Source organism: Hyposmocoma kahamanoa, unplaced genomic scaffold (genome assembly GCF_003589595.1).
Source record: "Hyposmocoma kahamanoa isolate Upper Pololo Valley unplaced genomic scaffold, ASM358959v1 63, whole genome shotgun sequence".
NCBI lineage: Eukaryota > Metazoa > Arthropoda > Insecta > Lepidoptera > Cosmopterigidae > Hyposmocoma > Hyposmocoma kahamanoa.
The window spans coordinates 19,018,265-19,030,305 of record NW_020653851.1 but is presented as its reverse complement, the minus strand read 5'-3'; positions in this window follow the sequence as shown (position 1 = coordinate 19,030,305).

The window sequence follows — 12,041 nt, the reverse complement described above, 5'->3', positions numbered from 1 at the left end:
GTGCGCCGGGCGAGTGGCGCGCGCGCTGCGGCGCCGCCGTCGGTTGCGCCACTCTTACAAAAGTAAAAGTAATCGGCGCGGGCGCGGGGCGCGGCATTTCTCCCACTTTCGCTGCAGTGATTCATTCCTCGGCACACGCATACGTCAAGGTCGCTTCCCGCCACTCCCGCGCGAATCCGAGCCGATGCTCCCGTCAGCGTTTGTCACGTTGCACCGCTCAGCTGTATAATGCGGTCACTGGACGTGGCCCTGTCACTACAATGTCAAAAGTGCATCTACTTACTTTACTGGGTATCGTGTTTATAATACTCAAGATTAACGCATCCATACTTCATTGATATAACGGCTGGAGATGTAGTAGAAAGTTAGGAAATTGAACACGAATCTTAATACTTACATGCATCGGAGAACTAAACAAAAACAAGAACTGCAAACTATTAACAACATGTTACTAGGGACATTGAGCGAAGACGTTGTCGTCACTAGCTGGAGAAAGTAGGTAGGTAAAGTATGTAGTAATCATAATGTGAAACAAATGAAGTAAACATTCACTTTCTGTCCGCGGAAGGCTTGGATACGGTGCGTTGTCTTGTCATTGCATCGAAATTGGTTTTAAGTGAAACTAATTGGTTCGTTTCCATAAGTAATCACAAGATACCGTACATTCAATGTACGATGAGAGTGATTAAAAACAGAATGCAATTATAGGGAAAGTAAATAATTGTCTAATTAAAGACAATGAAAATGAAGACTATATGCAATAAATAAAAGATACATATGCATAAATGTGTATATCGTATGTACATAAAGAGAAGGAGCACCAATTGAAAGTATTAAGGAACAATGATTTAACACAGTTGACAGTTATAGAAAGTCAGTCACGCTACACTAAAAGGAACGAAGAAAGAAACTAACCGTAAAGGCAGATAAAGAATTCTACAAACGAATGTATGCAAAGTAGTACAACGACGACCTAAGCCCATTGATGAAAATGCAAAGATAACGACGGCCGTGATGAAAAACACCGGATACAAAACATTCTCTTTTACTGCTACGTACTTTAGGGTCATGAATATTTAAATAAATAATTCAGTTACAAAACAAAGTACTATCAAGGTGAAAGCTTTTTTAGCAATTATATAAATAGTTAATGGTGAAATTGAACTGTAGAAAAAGAAATATACACTTTTGATGAATACGGACTTAGAGTAGTAATTCAGTTTTAGACATGGAGTCATTGTTCAGTAAGACGTATATTTACAGACGGAATCGTAAATATAGAAATAAGTATGACCTATTTCATATGTAATGGAAATTCAACAGTAAAAAGCAAGGCAGGAAATCAAGAAATTTCTCTCAGACATATGTACTTTAAATAATTGATATGTAGTTCTGTACAACTTATCAATTATATTTGTCTCTGGAGAGCAAGTTAAATTAGTCTAAGAATAATAATAAAATTTGATTAATTTGATTCATTTACATATTCAAACGTTGATTCATTTATGACACCCGGCCATTATTTAAACAGTGAAATAGGTGAATCAGATCGAAATGTAAGTGTGACATCACACACCGAGACAGTTTCGGGAAAATTATTCACCCGTCAGATCCGGGTCCATGCTATTATTATTGTGTCACACCTACACGTTCACAAATCACAACATGTTGTCAGGATTGCAGTTAGTTAGACAGTCAACGGGTTTCCACCGTCGTAGTATATATCTTTTGGGCTTTTTTTTATGTCTGCATGATTTGATAATGTTTCTGTTTTCCCAATAAAAGACTGCCAGATTTGTTTAGCGATTTGGGGCTTTATCTTGTCTTCTTTCTTCTTCTTTCCGCACAATCAACTCATATACGCTCTTCCTCTTCTTCCATAGTTAAGAGTAAATATAACTTCAAGTGGCTTTGGTTGATTCCGCATAACAGTGAAAGTGTTGAATAATAACTTTGGAAAAAATATATAGTGAAATTGAGGATATACACTGGAAACACGATTCCGAAAAAGTTTCACGATAGAAAAAAAACATAAATTTACTCGAAATTTTACAAGAAAACCGCTGTATCAATAGATACTTTACATGTACATACTAATATTTTTTTTATATCAACTGAACTAAATAGTACACGTATACGATATACATTTTATAAAAAGGCATTGGTTTCGTTTGTAAAAAAATCAATTCTAAAATGACCCGCACAATAGAACCGATTCAGTGCGGGAAAAAATTTAATTCGACGTAGTACCCACTCTTAAGTCGTCCATATCTTCCATAGATAAGTCCATATTTTAAAAATTGTATAAGCATTATCGTTTCTATTCTCACACATTCCTAATACGCGTGAGTAGTAAAGCAGGTAGTTTCGTATGTTGTTTGCGGTTTTTCACATTTAGATCATTCTTCTGATGTTAATAATCGACGGTTCCCGCATAGAATTCTTGGAGTGATTAAGTAGGAAATAATAATAATAATAATAATAACGCACACACTCAACATAGCCCCGCACTAGGGAAACCCTGTGTCGCGGGTGCCATGGACACACACATAGACAACCACAAATTACACCCAAACTCACGAGAGAAATAATTGTAGGCCATACAAATATTTCTCCCGGCCCGGGAATCGAACCTGGGACCTCTGCGTGGCAGTCCGGTATGGTAACCGTTCGGCCACGGAGGCAGTTACTGAAAAGGAAATATCTTAAATATCTAATAGTTAAAGAAATGGAATGTATCTGAAGTAAACAAAAGTATATTGCAGCTCTACATGTGTTAGAGTATATTATTGGAGTTAGTAGGCATAAGCATCCATTAGAGTATGTTTTAAAATAATGTAGAGCCAAAGTTTTATACAAACTTGAGCACTTTCTTAATTTCCTGTAAGAAGTCTGTAGGTGTGCTAGATGTCAATTCAAATCGACTAAGCTGATACCAGTACATAGAGTAAATGCGGCAGCAATTCTGGGCACGTTGGCACAAAATGTTCTTTGTCGAGTTGCAGCAAAGAAGTAAATGGCAAGTGGATAAGGAGGGTCTTAACATCAGCGACACCGTCGTGATGAAGGAAACGGATGTTCCGCCAATGAAGTGGCGTCCGGGACGTATGCTGAAGCTCTATCCAGGAGTGGATAATGTTACAAGAGAGGCGGTCATCTTTACAGGACGAGTGGCGGTGGGCGAGTCGTCCGCAGGCTGTGTGCCTTACCCAAAACTGAAGCAACCTTTTTATTCTAGAGGCTTTACTTCCTCGAGGAGGGGTAGTATGTTAGCGCCTCTTTGGACGCTGTGGCTAGTGGCTACGATGGCATGACGTTTAATTATTTATTGATTTTATTTTGTTCGAAGAAAAATGTCATATTTTATTTTCTGATTCTGATTGTACAAAATCCTAAAGAAAAACCTTTTGATTTATACAAATAATGGACTCTTATTTATCGGCGTTAACAATTAACGTCACAATTAGAGTTTAAGTCAGTTTTATGGAACTTTTATCATTACATAAAATCTACAATCTTTTAAGTTATAGAAAAATTCTTAATAATATCAAATATGTATAAACATAAGGAAAACAAAATTGAATTGGTAAGATAATAGTAAACTGTAGTTTTGAACAACTATATCGTTAACTTTTCAAATGATGAACATTTGTTACAACAAAGTATTTTTCTTACAAAACGGTCAACATTGTAACAACAAAATCAAAGCCTTATTGAACGACGAACATTGTAATATTAACAAGTAATAAAGTATGTCCGTCATATGTTCTTAAGAACCGCAAAAGGCTCAAGTACTCTAACCTTGCTCAGTGCTACAGCTTTATGCCTTTTGCGATTGAAACCCTGGGTTCTTGGGGGCCACATATTTACCTGCTGCTATAATACTACAACACTACTCTGCTCTTAAATTATCTCTAAAATTATCCTAATAAAAGATTTTTATCTAAATTCACTAATTGTTCTGCCGTCCTTATTAGTAATCGACAGACGGACGACCTGATAAGGGCGGCGGTTAATCAATGGATGCACGTCTCGTCCGACCGGCTAGTCTGGCAATGTTTGGATAATAACACTGTTAATTTCGAAAGTTACCAAAATGCTAATGCATTGTTTATACCATAGGTTCCCAAACTTTTTGGCTCACCGCCCACTTAGTCAAGATAATAAAATTACAACGCCCACCATTACAAAAAATAACTGAAAACAAGTATTTTTTATATTAACTTAATACAAAAAATCATAAGGAAAAAATATTATATATATTTGTAGCGTACTTTATATAAATCATTGTTTCAGGTTTTTTTACAAATGCCGTACACACCCTGGACAGCATCAATGCCCCCCAATTGCTTCCGGGGCTCCTACCGCCCACTTACGATTCTTCAGCGCCCACCGCCCAGGGATCAATTGGGAAACTATGGTTTATGACAAGAAAAGAAGAAGGCAGTATTATGGTAAGATAGCATTAGAAAACTTTAACGAACAAAATGAATGAAAAAAATTTTTTGTTTACCAAAATAAACAAGAACTACTACAGCATATTATTTTGTGTTCCGTGATAGGGAAAACAATTCCGTTTTATTATATTTTATGCACAATGTGACTCACTCCATCTGATGTTTAATGGGAACTGTACGCGAAGGAACCCAGAAGCGCAGTGTTGATATAATTACTGATCTAGCCTACTCCATAACATGCCTACAAGACGTCTCATCACGTTTCCTTGAAGAGAGAGAAAAGTCACCAAACCTTTTACAACGCGATGGAATGCCATTATTACTACTAACACTACGGAAGACAATGTCCGTGCTTCTGTAGAAAGAAGAGGGTGGGATAAGATTGTACAATTGTTCAACCATATTTAATCTAGCCCAATTCGACTATACACTCTTTTAATTTCCTTTGTATCACATTATTTGAATAGCAATAAAAAGATTCGAAGTAAAAGTAATACTAGTTATATTTTCAAATGTTCATATACTAAATCTTACTTCATATTTTTCATGTATACGTGAGACTTATTCCGTGCGTTTCTCAACGTGCATATTATGTAAGTATCTAAAAATAAACTATTGCATGATGCTAACTTTCGCCACGGATAAATCCAAAAAGGATTTATGTTGGCGGCTCATATTTAAATGGCGTATTATATAGCTGATTATTATCATCTACCCAAATTTTGTTCCTTTGCTATGCACGGGTCTCTTCTAAGGAGAGTGTTTAGTCCACCGTGTTCAATGTATTTAAGATTTCACATATTGTCTTAGAACAGTGAACTTTCTGCGACCGGCAGGTTTTGATCACAATACTTCTCGTCACCGTCATTAAGACTTGTGACAATTTGGGAACCATGGCCTCTTTTTTCTTCTCCTTGTTTTAGATCTAGGCTTTTATCGGTGGAGTAATCATCTCTGTTCAGGGCCCTAACTTCGAGGTCCTGATACTATATTATTTTTTCTTCATCATCATCATCATCAACCCATTTATATGTCCCACTGCTGGGCACGTGTCTCCTCTCAGGTGAGGGTTTTAGGCCAGAGTCCGTCACGCTGGCTCAATGCGGGTAAAGGACTTCACACATTTCCGAAGTTTGAGAAACCTTCTTCAACGTACAGTTTTCATCACATGGTTTTCTTCACCGAAAAGCTCCTGGTAAATTTCAACAAAAATTCCGAGAAACTCGGGTGTGAGCCAGAATTCGAACCAATACTTTTCTATTGAGTGGCGGTAGGTAAAACCGTTAGGCTACTGTGGCTTTTAATCTTTTCTTTCTAACTTTTTACTTATCTGATCTATAAGTCTTCTTCTCGATTAGTCTCGATGTTCTCTGCGTCTCTTTCTTTCGATTTTTCCTTTTATGATGTATTAGATGCCTAAACTTCTTTCCTCTTCTGTATTCTATTACGTTTAACAAGATTCTCTTTTCCTGCACTATTTTTAACACGTCATTGGTCCAAGGTCCCGTGGAAGTCAAATTCAGAACTTCCTACATTGGAAAGAATCTCTAAAATACACTAATAGTAAATATATACATAATAGAGTACCTCTGCATACCAATATTTCGGGAGCTGTCGCACGACCTGCACTACGACAGCATTATAACTGCAAAATAAATGTGCAGTTGGCATTACTGCACCTTAAGTATTTACATTGCTACAATGTCGCAACTTTCGACTGCTAATAGAGCACGCTTAAAGAGAACAAAACCATTTGAACTAGTGTATGATTAAATTAAACAGTGCCAGTGACACTGAACAAAAAGTACACATGATAAAAGTGCCTTCGCCTTAAGGCGAGGTATTTTACGAGGTGAGGTGTGGAGGACCGCCCTCGCGTCTCGCAACCCGCGCGCTTATAATTAATATGCATAAAATAAGAACAGGTGGAGAAAATTTGATGCAGAGGCCTTACTATGTAATCTTATTGTAGTTAAGCATAGGTTCGTAACGACAAAAAAGCGGTATAGTGATATACACTTCCTGTAGCGCTGTCTCACGACGATTCATTTTAGATCCTAAACTGAATAGCAATAAGAGTTTATGGTAAGGCGCCAGTTCATCAACAAGCGACAGACGGCAGCAGGCGACACGGCGTGCCGTTAATTCGCTGGGCAATTTTCAAATTTTGGGATAAATGTGATTTAATAAGTATAGGGCTTCAGTTGAAAAGAAAAATTTTGCAGGTTCTCTGTAGTACTTAAAGAAAAATATATAAGTATATATAAACATTATATGCAAAGTTAGATTTTATTGACTTCTTAGGTTTTCGCGATTGTTTACACATAGGAAATGAAACTATTTTTCGGATTTAAATCGCGAATGTTTGTTTTTTCAAATAAACCGACGTTTCAAAAAATAGGATGGTTTGCATTAATATTAGATATAACTGGTTGAAGACTGTACCACCTCAGTCAACCGCGACCATCGGACCTACAAACGGCCCGAAACGTCGGTTTGTTTGAAAAAACAAATATACGCGATTTAAATTCGGAAAAATAGTTTCATTTCCCATTAGATTTTATTCTTAAATAATTAGTTATAATAATAGACATTTATTTTGGCCTGTTTTTGGGATTTTATACGATCGGGTGAAGTACATCCTATCGTGTAACGAATTAGCACATTCTTTAGACAATATCCTTATGTGTATCGTATATTTTTGCAAGATCGTACTTTAATTGTGAACACCTAAACCTTTTGATCTAGCAAAACAGTTTTTCCTCCTCCTCCTCCGTTGACTCGTCTTAATAGATAAAAAGAAAATTGCCAGAGGGTGAATTTTTAGTTTATTTTGAATATTTATTGGAATAAGTGAAATGTAAATTAATTATTAATAATTAATTTGAATTTTCCGTGAAGGAAAACATCGTCAAACTGGCACGTTGAAGAAGGCTCACAACCCTCGGAAAAACGTATGAAATCCCCAACCCGCATTGGGCCAGCGCGGCGGACTATGGCCTAAACTCTCGTCTGAAAGGAGACCCATGCCCAGCAGTGAGACGTATAAATAGGTTGATGATGATGATAAAGAAAAAAAAATGTCGTATCAGGAACTCGAAGTTAGGGCGTTGAACAAAGATGATTACTCCACCGATAAAAGCCTAGCTCTTAAAAAAGGCGAAGAAAAAAGAGACCCTGGTTCCCAAATTGTCAGAAGTCTTAATGAAGGTGACGAGAAGCATCGTGATCAAAACCTGCATATTTCAGAAAGTTCACTGTTCTAAGACAATATGTGAAATCTTAAATACGTTCAATACGGTGAACTAAACACTCTCCTTAGAAGAGACCCGTGCACAGTAGTGGAACGCATCAACTGCTTCAACTGTCGTCGCACCAACTGCTTCTTAATTGCTTTTCAATTGCTATTTTGCCGTTTCGAATCACTCAGACTGTTTTTGTAACAACGTCACTACAATCTTACCTCTCTACTTAGTAACAAGTGGTAAAGACCACAACCTCTACATCATCTTTTTACCTTTGGTATTTTATACAACACATTTACATCAATAATTGTTTGTATAAATATGTATATAAACAAAGTGCATAAAAGTCATGTAATAGCCGTGTAACGGCGGCGACATTGAAAGCCGGCATTACATTGCGTAACTCTAGAGACGACGGGCGAATGTATTGAATATCACACCGACACCGCACAGCACGTGGCCATTGGCTAGTGTATGACTAGATATATGTGTAATCAGTTTCTATTAACCTCGGTGTGTGATGAGATATTTTCTCGCAAGTTTATTCTGTGGAACAGAAAAATTTTACTGTGAAAACTCCTTTGCAATTTTGAAAAAGAAGCAGACGTGTTGCTGAAGTTTTAAAAAAAAAATTCGTATTAATGAGCAGATTCTTTTTATGTTTACTTTTCTTTAGTCATTCCAAATGATAAATGATTTCTTTTACAGAACAATAATAACATAATAACGCACACACTCAACATAGCCCCGCATTAGGGAAACCCTGTGTCGCGGGTGCCATGGACACACACACATAGACTACCTCAAATTATACCCAAACACACGAGAGAAATAAATGTAGGCTATACAAATATTTCTTACTTCTAGACTTCTGCGTGGCAGTTCGGCATGGTAACCGTTCGGCCACAGAGGCAGTTTAGAACAGAAAATCGCACGCTAGAAGCCTCCTTGCAATGACGTATAAATCGTATTCCTAGGTTACAATCGGCGAGCAACTTACGCCTTTTGACAAATCCTTACACCATGAACATATCCCACGCACAGTTTAACATGGTGGCTATTTGTAGCGTGATCAGCGTGGCTAAATTCTGGGCTGCGATAATTATATATAACATCGATACGAAAAAAAAGATAAAGATTTAATAAATTGTTTATGCTTTAATAGGAGAGTTACAAAATTTCAATACATTTAATTTGTGTCAAATTTCAATATTTGATAAATTGGTGTTTGTATAATAGAGAAAAAGAACTTATATAAGCTATTGTCAGTAGGAATATTACATAATATATTACTTAATTAATTAAAATTTATATATAATATCTAGTGACGGGACGAACAAGTTGTGCGCCTCATATTACACGCCTACACACCTGTCCATAACAGATGCAGTGCCATTCAGAGCTTTAAATTGCAAAGATCTGAGGGGAACTGGCACTGTGCGCGTCACCCTGAGATATAAGTTGACAAGTCTCATGTGCTTGTGATTTCACCAGCACCCTTACCCTTCAAAACCGGAAAACAGTAATGCGGACATTAATGCTTGGCGGCTGAAACAGGTAAGGTGGCAGTACTTCCCCGGATGAACTCTTTCATGAGGAGTTCTACTGCTACTAAATGTACTTACGAGGCATCTCGTGCGGAATCATTGTCCATTCGAGATGCTTCAGTCAGGAGCTCTGTGGTCCTCTAAACTTCAGGCTGCTGTTGTTAATCCAACTTTTTTCCGCAAGACCGCATGAATGCAATTCGTATGGGCCAAAGCAATTTACAATTAAGCCAAAGCAGTTTCACGTAGTTCGTATTATTTTTAAGGCTTTCATTGTGTGGCGGATTCGTAGATTATTTTTTTTATTTGAATCCCAGTAGAACCTGACCAGGGTCCTTGACAAATTTTCTTTGAAAGCCACCTAACCTTCCTATACCTAACCTATCTCTGACGCCTTGACCCGGCCGTTTATCACGGAGACCAGGTCGACTTGGATGTTACATGTTGCGCTGGACCGCTAGAGCGCTTGCATTACAATTTCAACTGAGGCCAAACGATGATATGGCTGATAATAGTATGAGTTTGTCAAAATAATATGAGTACCTACTTAACACTCTAGCCTTGAATAGCCCTGAATTGTAGTTTTCAAAAAACACTGATACCGGTGAACTCTAGTCCTTAGCCGCATTAGGAATCAGGAAGCAAAGCGCTTCGTGCAAACGACATAAGGATGGTGTGTTCCGGACTTTCTATTCGATCGAAGAAGGAACATTGAAGGTAGAACTAAATTGAAAAGTTCCTGCGTACGTACCCCAAAGTGTATCCGATAGAAAACCGACAAGTAGGCCACTTTACTGCGGTGATCGAGATTTTTTTGTTTCTACTCCACAAGAGGGTCATTGTATTAAGTCTCTCTTTACTTTTCGTTCCATCACTGAGTATCATCATGGTATCAAGTCCCAAAGTTATAATGTACAAATATCAAAGACTAAAGACGTCTTGTCGTTTCCGTCCACGCCATTATGTTTAATGACGATGAATCTCCAAAGCTTTCTTTTCCTTTTAGAGATTCTTACTCGCATTATGGCAGTCAGATAAAATTGTATGCTCATGTAATAAGAGTGAAAGAGACGTTGTGCGTTTTGCATTGACGGCGCTTTGAATGGTAGCGACACATGCAACGTCTTTTTCGCTCTCGGATGTAAACCTTTATATGACCGGCTCAAGCCGATTCTGCTTTAATAAATGTGGTGACAACCTTAATCGCTTACGTACATACATATATACTTACGTATGTATATACGATCTATATAGATTTTAAGACTTTCGTGGTTATTCACTAAATGAATATCACTAGTATCAGGTTTCTTACCACTGACGGGTCTGACGGGACTGACGGGTCAACCCGTGACCATGGAGCGTGCAACCGTTCCGAAATATCGGGAAAATAAAAAGAAGTCATACCGTGGTAAGAAACCTGATACTATATACGATCTGTTTAGTAAAACTTTCTGAAAAATTTGCCTTCAGAGCGATTTGTTACACAGAATTATATAATAATAGCTTGCTATTATAGCCTATACATACATATTCGCTGTTAGCGCTCCGTTACACGACGCGAAAGTTTTCGCGCCACGGCCGTGCGGCGACTGCCCAGTTACCGCGCTTTCGCGTACATTAATGAAGAATCTGAATTCTATTTACTAGGTAACAGCATTTAAATTCCTTGGAATAACACAAACGCGCGGTCGCCGCAGGGGAGCCGCGCGGACACCGCCCGGCTGACGAGTAGACCAAAGACAAACCAACCACGCTCGCGCACCCGGGATGCTCATTTAAATTAAAACGTAAAAGCTAAATATATAGAGCGTATTTTGCCATGACAATTAGATGCACGCGGTCACTGCGCGGCGGCCACACGGTCTCCGCGCGGCGATCGATAGTCGTGTGAACAAGTCGTGCGTCTGGTGGTAAGCGACACGCCTGTCCAGACAGTTGCAGTATCGCTTAGAGTTTTAAATCGCAAAGATCTGCGGGGTACTGCCATTGCGACTGCACCTTGAGACATAAATTGACACATCCCATGTGCCTGCAATTTCACCAGTTTACCATTCAAAACGGGAACGCAGTAATGCTCACATTACAGCTTGACGGTAGAAATAGTTAAAGTGGTAGCACTTCCCTGGACGACCTTTTTCACAAGGAGTTCTACTGCTACTAAAATATCAGTGGCTGTAGCATGGCATACAATGTGTGATAAACCCTTGATAAACTTTCCCCGTCACATATTATTTCAGTTATGAAACCTGTTGTCATTATCAAAATATTTTTTTATTGCGAATACTGAATCCGTAAGATTCCTTCATTGAGTCGTTCTTTCTTTCGATTATTTGGTAATGAACTATTGTTATCCATTTTGAAGAACAAGGATAACGATATGAAATGTTTGTCGTTTAATCGCCGCGAAAACGATGAAACAAAAAAAATTCCGGGTTTTTCTAGTTTTTTGTAGTTTCACACTTCACATATTTTACATTAAATTAGTTAAATTTTACGTATTTCTAATTTCTCTCATATATTCGACTGTATGAAAAACGTCTCCTCACCTTTTTCCTATAATTTATATACATCAATTTACTTGTTTTTATTATTTCTTGTTATCTCGTTTGTCGCGCTCAAATTTTACGTTGATAAAATTACTATTAGTAGAGAACTGGCAAAATGTTTTAAAATCACCAGTGACCTTACAGCCATGTTAGGCACTGCGATATTCTTTTGCAGTCATTGGTCGTGGCGCTTGCGATGCGACAAAAATATGACTTCGCGGTGCATGGCGAGCACCGTGAAGTCAT